The sequence below is a fragment of the Phodopus roborovskii genome, unplaced genomic scaffold (assembly GCF_943737965.1).
Source record: "Phodopus roborovskii unplaced genomic scaffold, PHOROB, whole genome shotgun sequence".
Taxonomy (NCBI): Eukaryota; Metazoa; Chordata; class Mammalia; order Rodentia; family Cricetidae; genus Phodopus; species Phodopus roborovskii.
The window spans coordinates 2913876-2930189 of NW_026126602.1; the positions used below are offsets into that span (position 1 = coordinate 2913876).

At 37.1% G+C, this 16314-nt stretch overlaps 1 protein-coding gene across 11 annotated transcripts in view; it reads right to left on the bottom strand.

The window, feature by feature from the left end:
- Window positions 1–16314, bottom strand: part of Zeb1 (zinc finger E-box binding homeobox 1) — a 149942-nt gene that overhangs the window by 85692 nt on the left and 47936 nt on the right. For 5 of the 11 annotated variants that reach the window (XM_051205658.1, XM_051205657.1, XM_051205659.1 and 2 more), the window contains one exon: window positions 12817–12953. The exons of the other annotated variants lie outside the window; for them this stretch is intronic. The gene's annotated coding sequence lies outside the window, so the exon portion shown is untranslated. The remainder of the gene's footprint in view (window positions 1–12816; window positions 12954–16314) is intronic. 11 annotated transcript variants of the gene reach the window in all.

Consider the following 16314-nt stretch of genomic DNA (forward strand, 5'->3'; position numbering starts at 1 on the left):
AGAAATATTGTTCTCAGCTGTAATAATGTCTTCTCACTTTATTAATTTTTTATACATTTTGATCATGTTTTTCTTTCAGATCCTCCCATCTTTCTACCCACCCAACTTTGTTTTCTCTTTTTCACAAAACAAACCAAAGAACCAAACCAAACCAACCAAACAACAAAACTCCCCAGAAAACAAAAATCAGACAAAAACAAAAAAGCCTACAAAAATACTACTGGCTTCATTTTGTGTTAGCCAATTACTCCTGGGCATCCATCCTGACTGCGTAAAGCGTGGTTGGCACACATAGTGACATTCCATTGGAGACAAGCATTTTCCTTTGCCAGGGAGTATCAGCTGCAGCTAGCTTCTTGATTAGAGCTAAAATGCACTCATTACTTTTGAGGCAAGAGATTCACTGAAGCAAGGCAAATATTAAGAAGAACCAAAAGTTAACAGAATATAGGAAAAGAGCACATGCCAATCAGAGAATCAAAGGTCACACCTTCAGGAGCTAGGAAGGTGGCTCATTTGTTAAAGACAGACATGAGGACTTGGGCTTGACCCCAGAACTCACATGAAAAGGTAGTGTGAGGAACACCCTGGCACTGGACACCCAGTGCAGGGAAGGCAGGGGCAGGCAGAGTCCCTGCTGCTCACTGGCCAGGCACCCTCTAGTCTAATTAGCAAGCCCCAGGTTCTAGTAAGAGATCCTATCTCAAAAGTCAAGGTGGGTAGTAGCATCCTGAAAATGACACCCAAGGTTACCCTGTGACCTCTACACCTACCTATACACACATGTGCAACACACACACACACACACACACACACACACACACACACACAGATATACTCATCAAATCTAAGTATAATCATAAAATTAAATATGCTGTTTCAATTACATTGTTCCTTCTTTTAAAAATCTGACTTAAAATTTTAAATATCCAAAAGGATAATATACTTAATATTTAATATCTTACTAGAATTCAATATATAAGCACTCTGTTTATAGAAAATGCTGTTTTATTTAAAATTACATGAATTTTAAGAAACTTTCTTTTCCTGTTATCTGAATCTATGTAAAAAGATATCAGAAAATATAATTTCTGCAAAGACATGCTAATTTTATTTTTTCATTAGTATTATTAATCTTTTTACATTGAAAACAAATTAGCTATTTTGAAAAATATATAGTCAGCCCTGAAAATATATATACCGTAACATAGCAAATGGAGCAGATTACATTTAGGAATATATGTATATACATAGACATATATGCATGTAACAATTAAAGGAAAGAGGCCATGAATATGGAAGAGGACAGGAAGGGGTACTTCGGAGGGGTTGGAGGGAAGAAAGGGAAGGGAGAAATATTGTAATTAAATTATAATCTCAAAAATGAAGTCAAATTCTTATGGTAATTCTTTGAAAATTTTAAATTTAATAATAGCAAAACTGAATTTGCAATGCAAATAATAAGCTGGAAAACTCTTGAGATCCATACATTTTATTTTGATTGTATATGTACATGTGGATTCCCCATGTACTTATGTGTTCCCATGGAGACCAGATGCATCAGACCCTGGGGCCGGAGTTACAGGTGGTTGTAAGTCACATGATATAAGTGCTGGGAGCTGAACATGGGTGCTTGAGAGCAGGAAGCTCCGGAATGCTGAGTATCTGTTACAGGAAGAAACAAGCGCTTTTTTAAATGGATAAAAAGAGGAGAAGCAGCCTAATTTCACAGTTTTCTCCAAACAAGGGGTAATACTGGTGTTTATTAAAATAAATAAGTTTGTCGCCATTACCTGGGATGAAGTCATTATTGGTTTCTATGGTAAAACCAGGTAACAGAATAACAAAATTATTCAATGTGTGCAGTTCAAACAATTCTGGTTTTTAATGTCCTCATGTGTGTGTTCAGTTACTAGTTAAGTCCAGTCATTCTCAAAACATGTCCTGGATTAATAGTTTCAACAATGCCTTGTGGATTTGATTTTTTTTTTTTTCATATTCAGAGGCCCCATCTCATCAGACCTACAGAACCAGAAAACAATGGCAGAGCCCATGATTGAGCAGCTCTCCAGGTGATTCTGTTGCCTAGAACATTGAAAACCAGTGGCTTAGCAGGTCTTCAAAATGCATCGAGTTTCTTGAATTTTGTATTAACAGTATCTACAGATAGAGCAATCCCACAATTTAACAATTTAAGAGAAACAAGAAATCAATCATACAAATACCCAAAATCTAGTCCTTTCCACAACACCATAAACTATACACAGGAGGAATTATGATAAAATTTAATGTCTTCATCCACAAGTCAATGGGCTAAGAAAACAGAAATGACGAAATGAGCTTGCATAACTATATATTTTATCAATGGGGGAGTAAAAACAACAATGGGGGAGATCACAGAGCACATGGATGGAACACAGGGTGAAGTCTGCTTGCTAGGTAGCACTCAGTCTACCACAGTCTGGCAGTAGCAGCTTCAGCATGATGCAGGTCTAATGCACACCATTTGTCAGAAAGTGTGCGTCTCTGTGTTTTTATTATTCAGGGTATCTATTTTCTCATGAACTTATATAGAAACACTCCTGCTCTTGTCATAAAGTTTACATTCAGTATCCTGCAGTCTTCTGCAGTTCCTTACATCTTTCCCTGTTTGCTTTCCCACTAGTATCTTCCTTGCTTGATGAGCCTCATTCAGCTGTGACAACCACACCAAAGCATCTTCACTCATCCTTCCTTCTTGGTTTTGAAACCACATGTTCCTTGGTCCCTCATTACTTTTACTTCCTTGATGTTTTTGAACAAAGAACTTTCTAGGTCTATTTTAAAACAAAGAAATCAAGCCAAAGATACACATTTACTTTAACTCCCTACATAAATAATTTTTCCATGAGGCTAGGGACCCTCCTATAGCTAAAGATCTGCAGCAGCTTTCCTGACTCCAGAACTGGATGGTAGGAAGTTGCAAAGTGTTGGTATATTGCTAGAACCATTGTAAAATATAACTGATAACTTTAGCTCTGTATTTTCATTCTCATAGGTATTGAACTTTCTATTTTCACTACAGTATTTTATTGCTAAATAACTTAGAGATTTACCAGTAGTTAATAAAAACTCTAAAAACAATGAACTAAGAAAAACTGACCTTAAGTGTATATCAAAGTTTGGTAAAACACCAACCAACCAACCAACCAACCAACCAACCAACACATTGCCTTTGTCCCACATTCTTTTATTTTGTGTGTGTGTGTGTGTGTGTGTGTGTGTGTGTGTGTAATCCTATGCAATCCTTTTTACAATGTCAAAATAGTTCTTCACTTTGAAGGTCATAAAAACCAAGTTGAGAGATGGATTTGGCGCATTTGTCATAATTTGTTGACTTCTGCTTTAAACACTTGTACAAAAGATTGAACACATTGTAGATGAGTCCAATTTTGAATTAAATTTTTTAAATTAAAAACACATTATAGAAAAATGATCTATAATATTTATAACCAAAAAACAAACAAAAACCAACTCCTATTTGAAATGAAATACTGAGTGGTATACAACCTGCCACACAAGACATGCCCATTGGTGCAACGCTGGCACAACTATACTATTCTGGCAGCTGCCAACCACTTCCTGACTGGACTTGAGGCTTACTCCATGAAAGATGTACTGGCTCTGTACTGGTCAAAGATCATGACTAGGAAGAACATGGACCATATAGTAGGATCTACTACTGTTATAACTGCCTTCTAAATACGTAAGCTTATATCTGTAGACTAGTTCAGCTTCCAGTCTTAGTCAATGGGTGACAGGCAAAGTGGAGACTCAACCTGGACAGAGCACCACAACTCAGAAACTGCTGAGTACTCAGCATTAAACAGGGTTTCTATATAATCTACTCTGAGGCACAGAAGACACTGCAGAAGAGGGTGAAAGGGTTGTAAGAGATTGAGGCTGGGGAGGGCTACCCTAAAGTGCTATCTTCTGGACCCGACATGGCCACTGCAATCACCAACACATAGCAGATGTGACAACCTACATCAGGAGGAGACGAGCAGGGAGGAAGAATCACGGGTGGGAGGGGAATACGAAGATAATAAGAGATGGGGAGTGTGAGCACAAAACATGATATGTAACAAGAAATCATCAATGATCACCAACTAAGCCTAAAAATGATTGTATAGAGTGAGTGAGTGGCTCAAAGGTACTTACTATAAGTAAGGCCAGTACAAGAAAGAAAATGTGTGTGTGGAAACCAGAGCTTTATATTTGTTGTTTTCCGTGTGTGTGTGTGTATGTGTATACATATGTGCATATCGATGACCACATGTGAGGATGATGTTAGGAGTCATCTTTGATGGCTCTTTCATTTTGTTTCATTGAAGCAATCAAACCAAGACACGGTATTGTAGCTAGTCTCGCTATTCAGCTTTAGCTCTCTCTGTCTTGTGCTTGAGGATCAATATGTAAACTCTCATCTACTGCTCCATGCCTGCCTACCTGCTGCCATACACCTCATTGTGATGGTGATAAAGTTTAACCCTCTGGAACCATACGCCTCAAATTAAACACTTTCTTTCATTAGTAACTTTGGTAGTGGTATTTTACAACAGAAATTTTTTAAAAAAGTAAGACAACCATGGAATTGATAAAATAATCACTAAAATTACATATGGTTATGAAACCTAATGGATACACTGGACAGAATTATCTCTAAATTACTGTATAACAACTAATGAGAGAGAAACAAATACTCGCTTTTTTATAGATTTATTTATTCTTTATGTGTATGAGTGTATGAATGTCTATATACCATTTGTGTACCAGATGTTCAAGGAAGCCAGAAGAGGGAGTCAGATTCCCTTGGAACTGGAGTTGTAAGACAGTTGTAAACCAACATGTGGGTATAGGAATCGAACCCAGGTCCTCTGGAACAACAGTACTTTTAACCACTAACCCATCTCTCCAGCCCCAAGAAACACCCTTACTCTAGAAGTAGAGAGACAACTTCCATTTAAGAGATCCAGAGTTTGTGACAGCCACCCATGAGTCCCAGGACAGAATGTGAATTTGAATGCACAATAATTTCACCTCTCATTTCATGTGTTTATGAACAGATACACCTACATAATTACCATATGTTGACAAGGTTAGTTATACTTAAAACCAAAAAACAAGATCAAGTGCTGGAGGTGTAGCACAGGGTGTGCTTAGTAGGCAAGGTCCCAACACCAACCTCCAAACCACACCAAAAACAAGGACAGTAATTCTGGCTTTTACTGTATGTCTGGTGGAGGTTTGATTGATTCAAAGCTAACCTGCACAAACCTAATGCAACATTTCCTTTCTCCTCACATAAGCTGTGGTTTCTGAGTCTGGCTAGCTTCTCACTCTTTCTAATGCTAGATGTATTTTTTTCTGTACCCACTGTCCCATGTCTTGGCACTTGTCTTCTCACCATACCTATTCAACTGTACATTTCCACAAAGATTTCAGTTAAATTCTTTTACTTCTGGCCCTATTCTTTTGGACATTATAAGGCATACTTTATTTCCCCAGAATTTACTACTGTTCCATTAGCACAATTGGTTAGTCATATAATAATTTGTATTATTACAATGTCGCTCTATGTTCTAAGTCTCCCATCATCATTATAGGCTTCAGCACTATTACAAACATGATTCATAGTTAAAAAATAATCATTAAATGAATTTATTCAATGGCCTATAAAAACAATGGTTTGGCTGTTAAAGGTAAATCCAAATTAAAGACAAAACTTTGAAAGAAAAATACAATAAACTCGAACATTTAATTTTAAAAAGTGATATGAAAGAACCCAAAGACAGATGAAATCTTATAATTTGCAAAGCATGACCATAATTAATTTGCTGTTGCTCTCCCCCCATCCTATTGTGATGAGGTAATACATTGCTCTGATTTTAGTTCACTTTGTGGTCTAAAGATAGACTTGAACCATTACTGATGGCTATAAACTGTTAAGGTTACTCAGTCGTCCATTCTCCCTAAGGTCCTAGTCTCAGCTCTGTGGGAAAGTTTTCAAAGGTTCAACTGTGCCTGGCAGGTGTGTGGAGCAGACAAGGCTTGCCCCTGCGCCCCGGGGTGAGGGTACACTACTTCCAGCTGCACTTCACAGTTGCACTTTTCTCCTTGGGCACCCTGCCTATGCGTGGGTTCACACTATAACTCTCCATCAAATTCTGAAGAAGATTTATTTCAATCTATTAGAGTCTTCCTGAGCAACTACATTAATCACTTCAGATAAAGGAGGTCACTTCCAGGTGTGGTGATGGTGCTAACTAAAGATGAGAATACGATAAAAATGCAATTGTTAAGAATGAATAATAATGCCCTTCATGCAAAATACATAGGAAATGCTATTGTTGCACATAAATTTAGTGACACCCTGGGAGAGGTGTACTGTACATGTGTACATACATAGGAAACCATTGTGAGACAAGGTCACCCCTAGAAACACTGATCAGAAGTGTCCATGGAGAACAAAGGGGAATACAAGGCAGTTTTCCATATGCTAAAGTAACTTTGTTGACACAGGTGCTAATGAATGTACAGTTACTCACTGACTATGCCATGAACACTGACTTGTGGGAAACAGAATAGCACAATGCTTCATATGTACCCCAAATATCAAAAGTCAAACTTATTATTGTCTTCTATCACTAAAATTCAAGCCACCCACATTCTTAGCCTTGATAGAAGAGACCATCACCAACTTCTGCCCATGTCAGAGCCTATGAGCTACCCATAGGTGTCCCTACACTCTCACTATCTAGTTAATCTTCCCCACAGCTATCTCTATAACATGCCTATTCTCCATCACCATTACCACCATACTAGCTTAAGCCCATTGTCCTTTCTTTGCTTCAATGTGAAGCTTGTCTAGATTATATAACATTCTACAACACAACAATGACTAGCAACTTGCTCAACAACACAGATCTTATAATTTTGTATCTGTCTTCCTTCATTCTAATGAGTCCATCCTGCGTGTTGGTACTTAACTATGACACAGGCACACTATGGATGAATGTGGGACAGGGCTGGTGAGAAGGAGAGAAAAATGAGGACTTTGAGACAACGATGATGCTTACAAGTATGTTCACTTGGGAAGATTCTTGAAGCTCTACACCCCCAGTGTGCTCACTGCTCTACATCTGCAGCAGGCTTTGGTTGAAAGTTTTAGTAAAAATATAAATCTCGTATCCAGTTGCTTCTTTCTGCTCTTAATATGATGGCCAGATGATGAATACCTAATAGACTGGGAAGGCATCATGCCATACACCCTTATTAGCTGTGTCTGAAAGACTTTGGACTTGAGTATATTTTGTTCTCCCTTACCCTTCAGGGCCTTCATATTTGTCATGCCCTCAACCAGATCTCTATTCTGATTCCCATTTTGTTTTACTAATCCCTAATGATGTCTCAGATTCAATTAAAGTTTCATTTCTATAACTGGAAATAAACTATTCTCTGACCTATGTCCTCTGCTTCCCTGTGCAACTCTCCAGCACACTTTTTCCACAGACTGAATTATAAGGGGTAGGAAATGCTTTTATTACCATTCTGTTGTCATAGTTCTCCATGTTGATTAGATAAGCTTGATTATGTCCTATCTAGGAAGGTGGAAGACAGCTATGGCAGAATTTCAAACCCTAAATATTTCAGTAAAAACTGAAATTGTGAAGAGCTTTTGATACATAAAGGTGAAGGAAATAAGAGATAAATGCTAAGTCGCTAATGCAAAGAAAGGCATGCACATGGATGAAGGCAGATGTGTTTAATGCTTCTCACACTTGCCTGCAAGTCCTAGTGCAAACAGCAGCCTCTGTAATACTATCCTTAAAAACATAAATAATTTGTTAAGTCATTATCTGGATGGGGGCCAGATTATTTTTGATGATATGAAAATCAAGGCTTCACTACTGATTCTATGAGTTGAATGAGTAACTTTCAGTTTTTTGAATGAGAGGATAATAATATGCTTACTTAGAGTTATTAAAAAAATTATATATACATATTTGTAATGTTTCTGAATAGATTTTAATGGTGAATACATCAGATAATTGCAAATTATTAAATTCTTTATCCCTCAGTTTCTCTATAAGTAAAATGATCCCATGACACTATATCAGTGGTGGTTTGACAAAAGATGAAACAAACTCTTTGGGAATATGATGAAAATTAAGAATCTGATGCCTAGCAACAAGGAGTACACATAGAAAATGATTAAGTTACTCTCTTGATGGTCACCCAAGGACTCTTGGATTAAACATGGACTGAGACTGAAGTTTTCTTGTAGTTTTAAGTTATAGTTTTAGAAATAACGTTGAAACCTTTAAGCAAAAGAAAACCAAACATGTGAAGAAAAGTGAAAACCCCAAAACAAGTCACTGATGTACCCTTTACTGTTAATACTAGCTAGGAAAGGCCAAACACCTTATTTATATATAGATGCAGGTGTTAATTGAATGAAATAATTCATGACTTAGAAGTCTGAAGTTAGGCAAAACAAGATTCATACATAAATCTAAGATACTTCCATGCACAGAAATGTGTAACACTTTAGCCTTCAACTGACAATAATCCTCTACCCAAGTCCACCACTGCCAATTGGCTTTGATTTCTTTTCAGAGTGAGGAAGGAAAATACACCATGAAGTTCATGATCAGGACCTTCCAACTCATTATTTTAGGAGGAGAGCTAACTTAGAATTTCTTTAAAATAATTACTTTTAAACAAGACTTATCTACAATTCTAGTTCTCTGAAAGATACAGAATTATAAACACACCCTCTCTTAGATACAGTCTCTTATGTGTGAATGCATTTGAAATGTACAATAGCTATGCTCAGAGTGGAAGAAACTGCCACATGGTACCGGCAGCTGGGAGTATCTGCCTATGGCCATGATGCAGGGTGACACCTGCAGACCTTCTCTTTACTGAGGGGTATGGAGTCAGTATAAAAACCTACTGCCCACCCTTAGGGATCATCAGTGATCTTTTTGGCACCTAAGGGGTCAGATCCACATTACTAAAGAGGTTATTAAATATTGAAGAATGTTGAGATTTTTGTTCTTCTGCAAAAGAAGTATAAAGAGAAACGAAGGCGCTGTTAATGGGGTCAGAACCAGCGGTCACCACCAGATACCCTGCTGCAGTCTTCCCCAGTGCTCAGCAATCAATCTTCTGTGCTCATGTCTGCCAGTCTGAGAGTCAAGTGCCAGGTGTGGTGGTAACCAGTGCCAGGAGAGGTTTTTAGAGTAGTCGAGGCCTAGAAACCTCCTCAGATTACTGTCTCAGGGATTGGTTCCTCAGAAAGTATAGGCTCATGGTCTGCACTCAACAGTTTGCATTTTATAAACTCAAGTTACTAATCATACAGTTTCATACCTTAATGTAACGGTGTGTATTGTAGCTGTTTCCCTGTCATGGAAAGCCCCTCTGTCTTACACTTCCCCATGCTCGCTCTGTTTAGGTTCCTGCTTTGGAGACTCATTTCAAGGACAGCCTCTACTATCCCAGCCTTACTAATTTCCAGGGATCACAGTGATCTTTCATTCAAGTTAAACCAGGACAAGATAAAATACAAAATAATCAGCTCACCTTAGATAAATTAAGCAGGAGTAATAATTATGCTAAACAACAGTACATCTGAAATTCAAATTAAATAGGGTATCCTATTTTGATTTTTGCTTTCTGTTAAAACTGGAAACTCAAAACCATGTGGACTATCAAGGTTGCCCAATGACAGATGAAGAGAAAGACGGAGGCTCTACTCATTCTTTGTTTATATCCATCCAATTAAATACAGGAGTTACTAGCCATATGCAGCTACACAGCACTTGTGTGACTAGGCCAATAGAGGCACACATAGTGTAAATATATAACCACATTTTGAATATTTAGTATGAAAATAACATGTCACATTATTTGTACATGTTAGGTTAAATGAAATATAATTACAATTAATTCTGGCTGCTTCAATTTTCCAGTGTATGTATTAGTAACATTAAAATAAACAGAATTATTACTTGTGTAATTTCTACTTGTGACCTGAATCATTACTTTTCAAGCTTTACTAGACACTGATGGTCTATATGCCTCCCCAATGTCTTAAGACTTTCCTTGTTCAAGCACAGAGGGTTGCCTCTTGCCCCCACTTCCTTACCACAGTAGGTCAAAACAAGGAAATTAAGCTTCCATTAGGGACTGTTTTCATAGATTTGCTGGGGTTGCTTTAAAAAGCAAATAAACAAACAAACCAAATGTAAATAATAATGAAGGGGAAATCAGAGACCCAATTTTTAATAAACATTTTTTAAACGATTCAAAAGCAGTAGTACTTCTAAAATTTATATACAAGCTGACAAGAAAACAAGATGCTTAACTTGACTCTAGTTCAATGAAAGAACTGGTATCAGTGAGTCAAGCTGTTATGACTGCATAGAAACACACATACAGGATCTCTAACAGTTCCTATTGGTCCCTATGGGTGTGGTGTACATTATCACTGGCAAGTGTTGCTACAGATCTTACTTTTATTAATACAGAGAAGGCAAGATTAGTGATTCCCATGTTATATACACATACCACATAGCTGATATGAAATTAAACAACAGTTATAAAATGGTGAAAAAATATTTTTAAAATAGGTTGCCTTTTTGAAATGATTTATTTATTTTTATTTTATGTGTATCAGTGTTTTGATTGTAAATTAATGCCCACAAGACATAAGAAGGTATTAGATCTCCTGGAACTAGAGTTACAAATGGTTGTAAGAATTCCTGTGTATGCTAAAGGTTGAAGCCATGTTCTTTGCAAGAACAGCAAGTGCTCTTAACTGCTCAGCTATCTCTCTAGTCCCCAAACACTATTTAAAAAATAGATGTGTACAGGAACTTTTTACATTAACTAAAACTTTACAACAACATTTTCATAATTAAGCCTTAACAATAGGAAATAACCTGTATTAATAAGCGTCACATTAGTTTCAGTAGGTTTATGTATTATTCCCAAATTTCTTCCCAACTGGCTAAAGAGTTATATTCACCCATTCATTCTCTTCCATGCCACTATAAAGGCTCAAAATATTCAGCATGCTCTCAGAAATAAACAAAAGCAATGAAGTGTACACATACATATAATCTTTAAATATAAACACCTAGCTTCTATATTACATAATCTGTGACAGAACTACTTAAGGGATTTTAATATTTAACTTGTCTGCAACAAGACTAGCTCTAACCACTAAACTATTTATATACCAAAGAGTGAAGTGGTTCTCAAGCCTTAATATGGAGGTCTAAATTCTCCCTGTTCTCATTCTAACAACAAGACAAGGGGATATTTTTCCTTCAACACATTTTATTATGCAGATACAGGAAGGACAGTGGTTTGAAAGAGGGTGATGTTAGCCATGTTTTAGCAGTAGGGCTGGCAAACGAAGTCACATCATGTGCAACTTGTCTCCAAGACCAGCAAGAAGAGGTAGGCAAAGGTGGAAGGTGGCAGTCCTCTTCATTCAGCACTACTATTTGCTATTGCTAATGTGACAGGACCCAGGGAACTGTATTAGAATTTAGCTTCTGTTGAAAGTAGAAGTTATCTATCTAGTGCTAACCTACTTCTAACCTAGACAGCATTTTCAAAATAAGCACACATCTTGTCCTTCTTAGAAAGTGAATGACACATAATGACATCTTCATCTAGGATTAGCCATCCTGAGGTGTCAATAAATCAACAAAAGAACCACAAGGATTTCTGCTGTTGAAGTCTGAAAGGAAAGCTGAAGCATTAATTTATGTCTCTGCTCTAAGTTTCTCCTGCTTGGAATCAATGTGTTTTCATCTCTTTTTCCTGAAGAAAATAAGTCCAAGAGAAAAAAGGAGACTTTTCAGCATTTCTTTCTATTAGGACTTGACATAATAATTGATAAACATGTTTCTGAAACATTAAGAAGGCCTTTATTTCTTTATTTTTTGAAGCTTGAATTGAGTGCAAATGATTTTAGAGTTCCTCTGCAGTAATTTAAGTGCAACTTCAGAGAGAACATGAACAACAGCACTTCAAAGTTTGTTTATTAATTTAAACAGTGTCACCAGAGTATCTAAATTCTGTGATTATTTCAAAATTCTTGACTTCAAGTCTCAAGACATTCAAGAGTCTTGTTGAGGAAGTAAACTCAGCAGTTATACACTGTTTTAGGTCCAGACTGAACTGAAAAAATAAGTTCTAGTATAATTGGGTTCGTGTGTGTGTGTGTGTGTGTGTGTGTGTGTGTGTACATAAGGTTGTGTGAGCGTGCATACATGTTAAGTACAGTGACACAGTGACAGCCAAAGGTCAATTCAGAGTTTCTTCTTGGATCACTCTACATTTTGTTTTGGAGACAGGGTCTCTAATCAAATGGTTACGCTGGCTGGACAATGAAGTCCAGGATGTGCCTGCCATTACCTCTCCAGGATTAGACAGAGGCTACCACACCTATGTTTTGTACACTGGGGCTGGGGATATAAATTCTGGTCTTGTGCTTGTGTTTCTGGCACTTTACTGCCAAAGAAGCTATATTCCCAGGCTCTAATTAAAAAATATTAAAACAAAAATTAAAAAAATATTATCTTTGGGGCATATTCCACTTATAAACTGTAAAAATTCTTGATGCACACAATATCTTGGCCACTAGTGGGTGGTCCAGGTCTGATGATCTCAGGCCCTCAATAAAGCATCCCAAAACCAGTCCTGCTTTGGGAGTTTGGGCCCACTTATGTGCACTCACTACCCAGTGCTTACCTTTAGAGAACAAGGTGGCTGACACAAACTGACCAAGCTCTTAGCCCACCTCCAAGAACACTGAAAAAGATCTGCGGATGGTTCTTGGTACGGGAGGGACTGCTACAATCTTCTTGTGGTGGAAGTTTAAGATTATCCTGAAGAAGGAGAGAAGAGTGAGACATTACCCTGAGACCACTCCATAGTGGCCAAGTTTATCTTCTATTATAAAATAAGGCTCTGAAAAAAAATTAGGTCAAATTGTGACAATTCTAAAAGGTCACATTTTCTTCTTTAAAAAGCTATCTTCTGTGTTACACATGTGCAAATATTATGCCTTTCACCAGACCTTGGGGGAATTTAAGCCCTGCCTTATCTCTGGAGAATTAAAAATTGAGAAAAACCTGGGGAAAATCCGTGTTATAAAATAATCACAATCCCATACTGCACTTTAATAAATATGACTAGTGTAGCCCAGAATCGTGTCCGAATCAGCCTGTTCAGAGTATAAGGGCTACATACTCCTTTTTTTTTTTTTTTAAAGATGTGGATTATATAGTCTTGGCATATTTAGTAAGGAATAAACTTTTCACAAATAGAAAGAATATTAACCAACTAGTCAATATTTGTAAAGCCAAAACTTACATACAATGAAAATATGTCCTTTAAAATTAACAATATAAATCTTAGCCACATATTACATGTTAAGAAAATGTTTCAAAATAATCACGAGAAATATCAGAGTTTGTTATTATAACCCACATTTTTGACAAGGAACAGAATAGCACACCTATGTGACAAGCTATGAAGTATGAGAATATTAAGAGATGGAATACAATATGACTATACTTTAGCATTTCTTATGGAGAATTGGACATGAACCCCTGTAGTCTAATTCTGCCTGAGTAAGTTGTGACATTACACTGAAATCAGAAGATGTCATTCAATCAGTATGATTTCATTTTATAGTTTAAAGAATAAGTGTAGTTTGTTCACTTTTTAAAGATGTAAAACTTAATAACAAAGTCTGTTCATTTGTTTTCTATTAACTTACAGAACATGGCTGAACACAAGCGGCCTTCTTAAAGTTCTGTCCAACTATTCAGACTAATTAATTTGGTAGAAATAGAAGAAATGCAGAAGTTACATGATCAGAGCTGTTGATAAGGGACTGTGTTTAATTTAAATAATCAAAGCTGCAAGGACACCAGACTCAAGAAAAGTTATTCACAACTGACACTGTTTGACTGTACACTCTCAAAGTGTGACGCTTTGTCTGCAAGAAAAACTGAAAAGTTAACAGTGCATTTCATTTGAGGACAGAGGCTCCAGAACCACAATGTGGAAATGGCAGGAAATTCAGGACTCATGCTTATTCTGAATTACTGAGTTAATGACAAATTTGGCTTTAACACAGCAGGACAAAGTTTTCCTTAATGTTTATATTCAATTCCCTTGCAAACATCTTGACATTTAAAATGTAATGGCCTCAAAGGACATCTACTTTAACATGTCTGTTTGAGACTCTGTTTATATCAACTTCTATCTAGTAGTTCAATAGGCATGTTAACTCATGATGGTTAGTATATATTTATGTGTGTATATAAATGTAAATATATTCACACACATATACACATTATCAAAGGCATGGTATTCAACTGTTAGTAATGATAAATAGTATGTAAACCATGGTGTGAATATAGCATACAAATTATGTACACACATATAAACCACCAAGATCCCTGTGATCTAAGACTACCAGAACACAGATTTGGCTAATACTAAATTACAACTGGATTTGATACTTCAAATGGTGCCTCCTACTCTTCTCCTTAGACGTAGTGGAAATTGTTTAAACAATTTAGTGAGATCATCTGGTAAGTCAGGAAAGACCACGCACATGTGCATGCACACAAACACACACGTGAGCACACTGTCATATATATTTTATGATAGACATTACTCTGTGTTTTTATTTCCTTTCCCTTAAAAGACTACAGTGTCCTTTTGATTGACACTATCTGAGACCTCAGAACTGCCTTGCAGTGCTCCCTACAGAGGGTTTGTAATGACTACTATTGGTATGTAAAACATGTTTATAAAGATTTAGTACAAAGGTGAAAACATTATTAGAACAAAAGAAATCAATCTAAAAATTATATTTAAGAACTTTTAAATTTCTTTTATGAAAAGTGTTCAACATCTACAGCCATCACAAAAATGCAAATTAAAACCATTTTGAGATGCTGCCTCATCCTAGTCAGACTGGCTAAGGTAAAAAACAATGACAGCAAATTCTGGCAAGAATGTGGGTACACTGTGAGCAGGAGTGCAAGCGGGTATAGACACCATAGAAATCAGTGTAGAGGATTCCTAAAAATGTAAAGATTACCATATAGTCCAGCTCTCACACTCGTGGTATATACCCAGATGACCATGTACCCACACAGACAACTTGCACATCTGTATTTATTGCTGCTTTATCCAGTAAGAGTGAAGCAGCCTAGATGTCCACCAACTGATGAATTATGAAAATGTGATCAAATAAAACAGGCACAACAAACTTTTATTCTGCCATAAAGAAAAATGAAATATTCAGGAAAATAAAGCTGGAAAAATTTATATTAAGTGAAAGAGCTCAGGCTCACAAAGGCAAATACACATCTATTCTCTCTTATACGTAGACTCTAGATTCTAATTTAATTTTCACACACATGTATTTGTCAGAGCAGGAGTATATGTAGAGGTTAGGAAACTAGGAGGGGAAAGGAAAGGAAAAGGAAAGGAAGGGGAAGGAAAGGAAAAAGGAAGGGAATGGAAATAAGAGGAAAGAAAAAGAGGAGAGGAGAGGGGGGAGAGCAGAGAGGAAAGGAGAGGAGAGTAGGGACTTTGAGAGAGAACAGGACAGTAGAATAAATGGAATATTAAAATAGATGGGGATGAGGGTTACAAGGTTTAAGGGGACTTGTGCTGCAGGAGATAACATGGAGAAGATAATGAGAGGAAGGTAAACCAAAATTGTATGAAAAAGCCCAAAGAAAATCTATTTTGTAAGATAATTAGGAAAAACATTAAGTTTGAACAGTGGTTCCCTGCATGGGTAGATAAAGATGCTCCCAGAATCTGTAAGGTTCTTAAATGAAAATCTTGGTACAAGGGATGGGTTGGCCAGAGAGGCCTTTGAAGTCTCTCTCCCAAATGACACAGGCTACTGCCACTACTGTTGATTCCCCACTGTAATTAGCTGGTAGAGATATCACTCACTTTGGGTGTAGGGCATAGAAAGATGAGTCTAGGACCGAGAGAAGCTCCTTCTTTGCTGGATAACTTCACGGAATTAGGTTGACTGTGTGAACTACTGGTGGAGAACTGTCATCAACAGTCATTCTCAACTGTAGACTGTGCCTTATACTACTGATCCGCAAAGCAAACATAGGCCTACTGATTAATAGCATGCTCTCCATCTCAGCCACAGCCCCTACCCGCTCGCCAAGGTTGTTAGGAATGAAGTCACAGGCC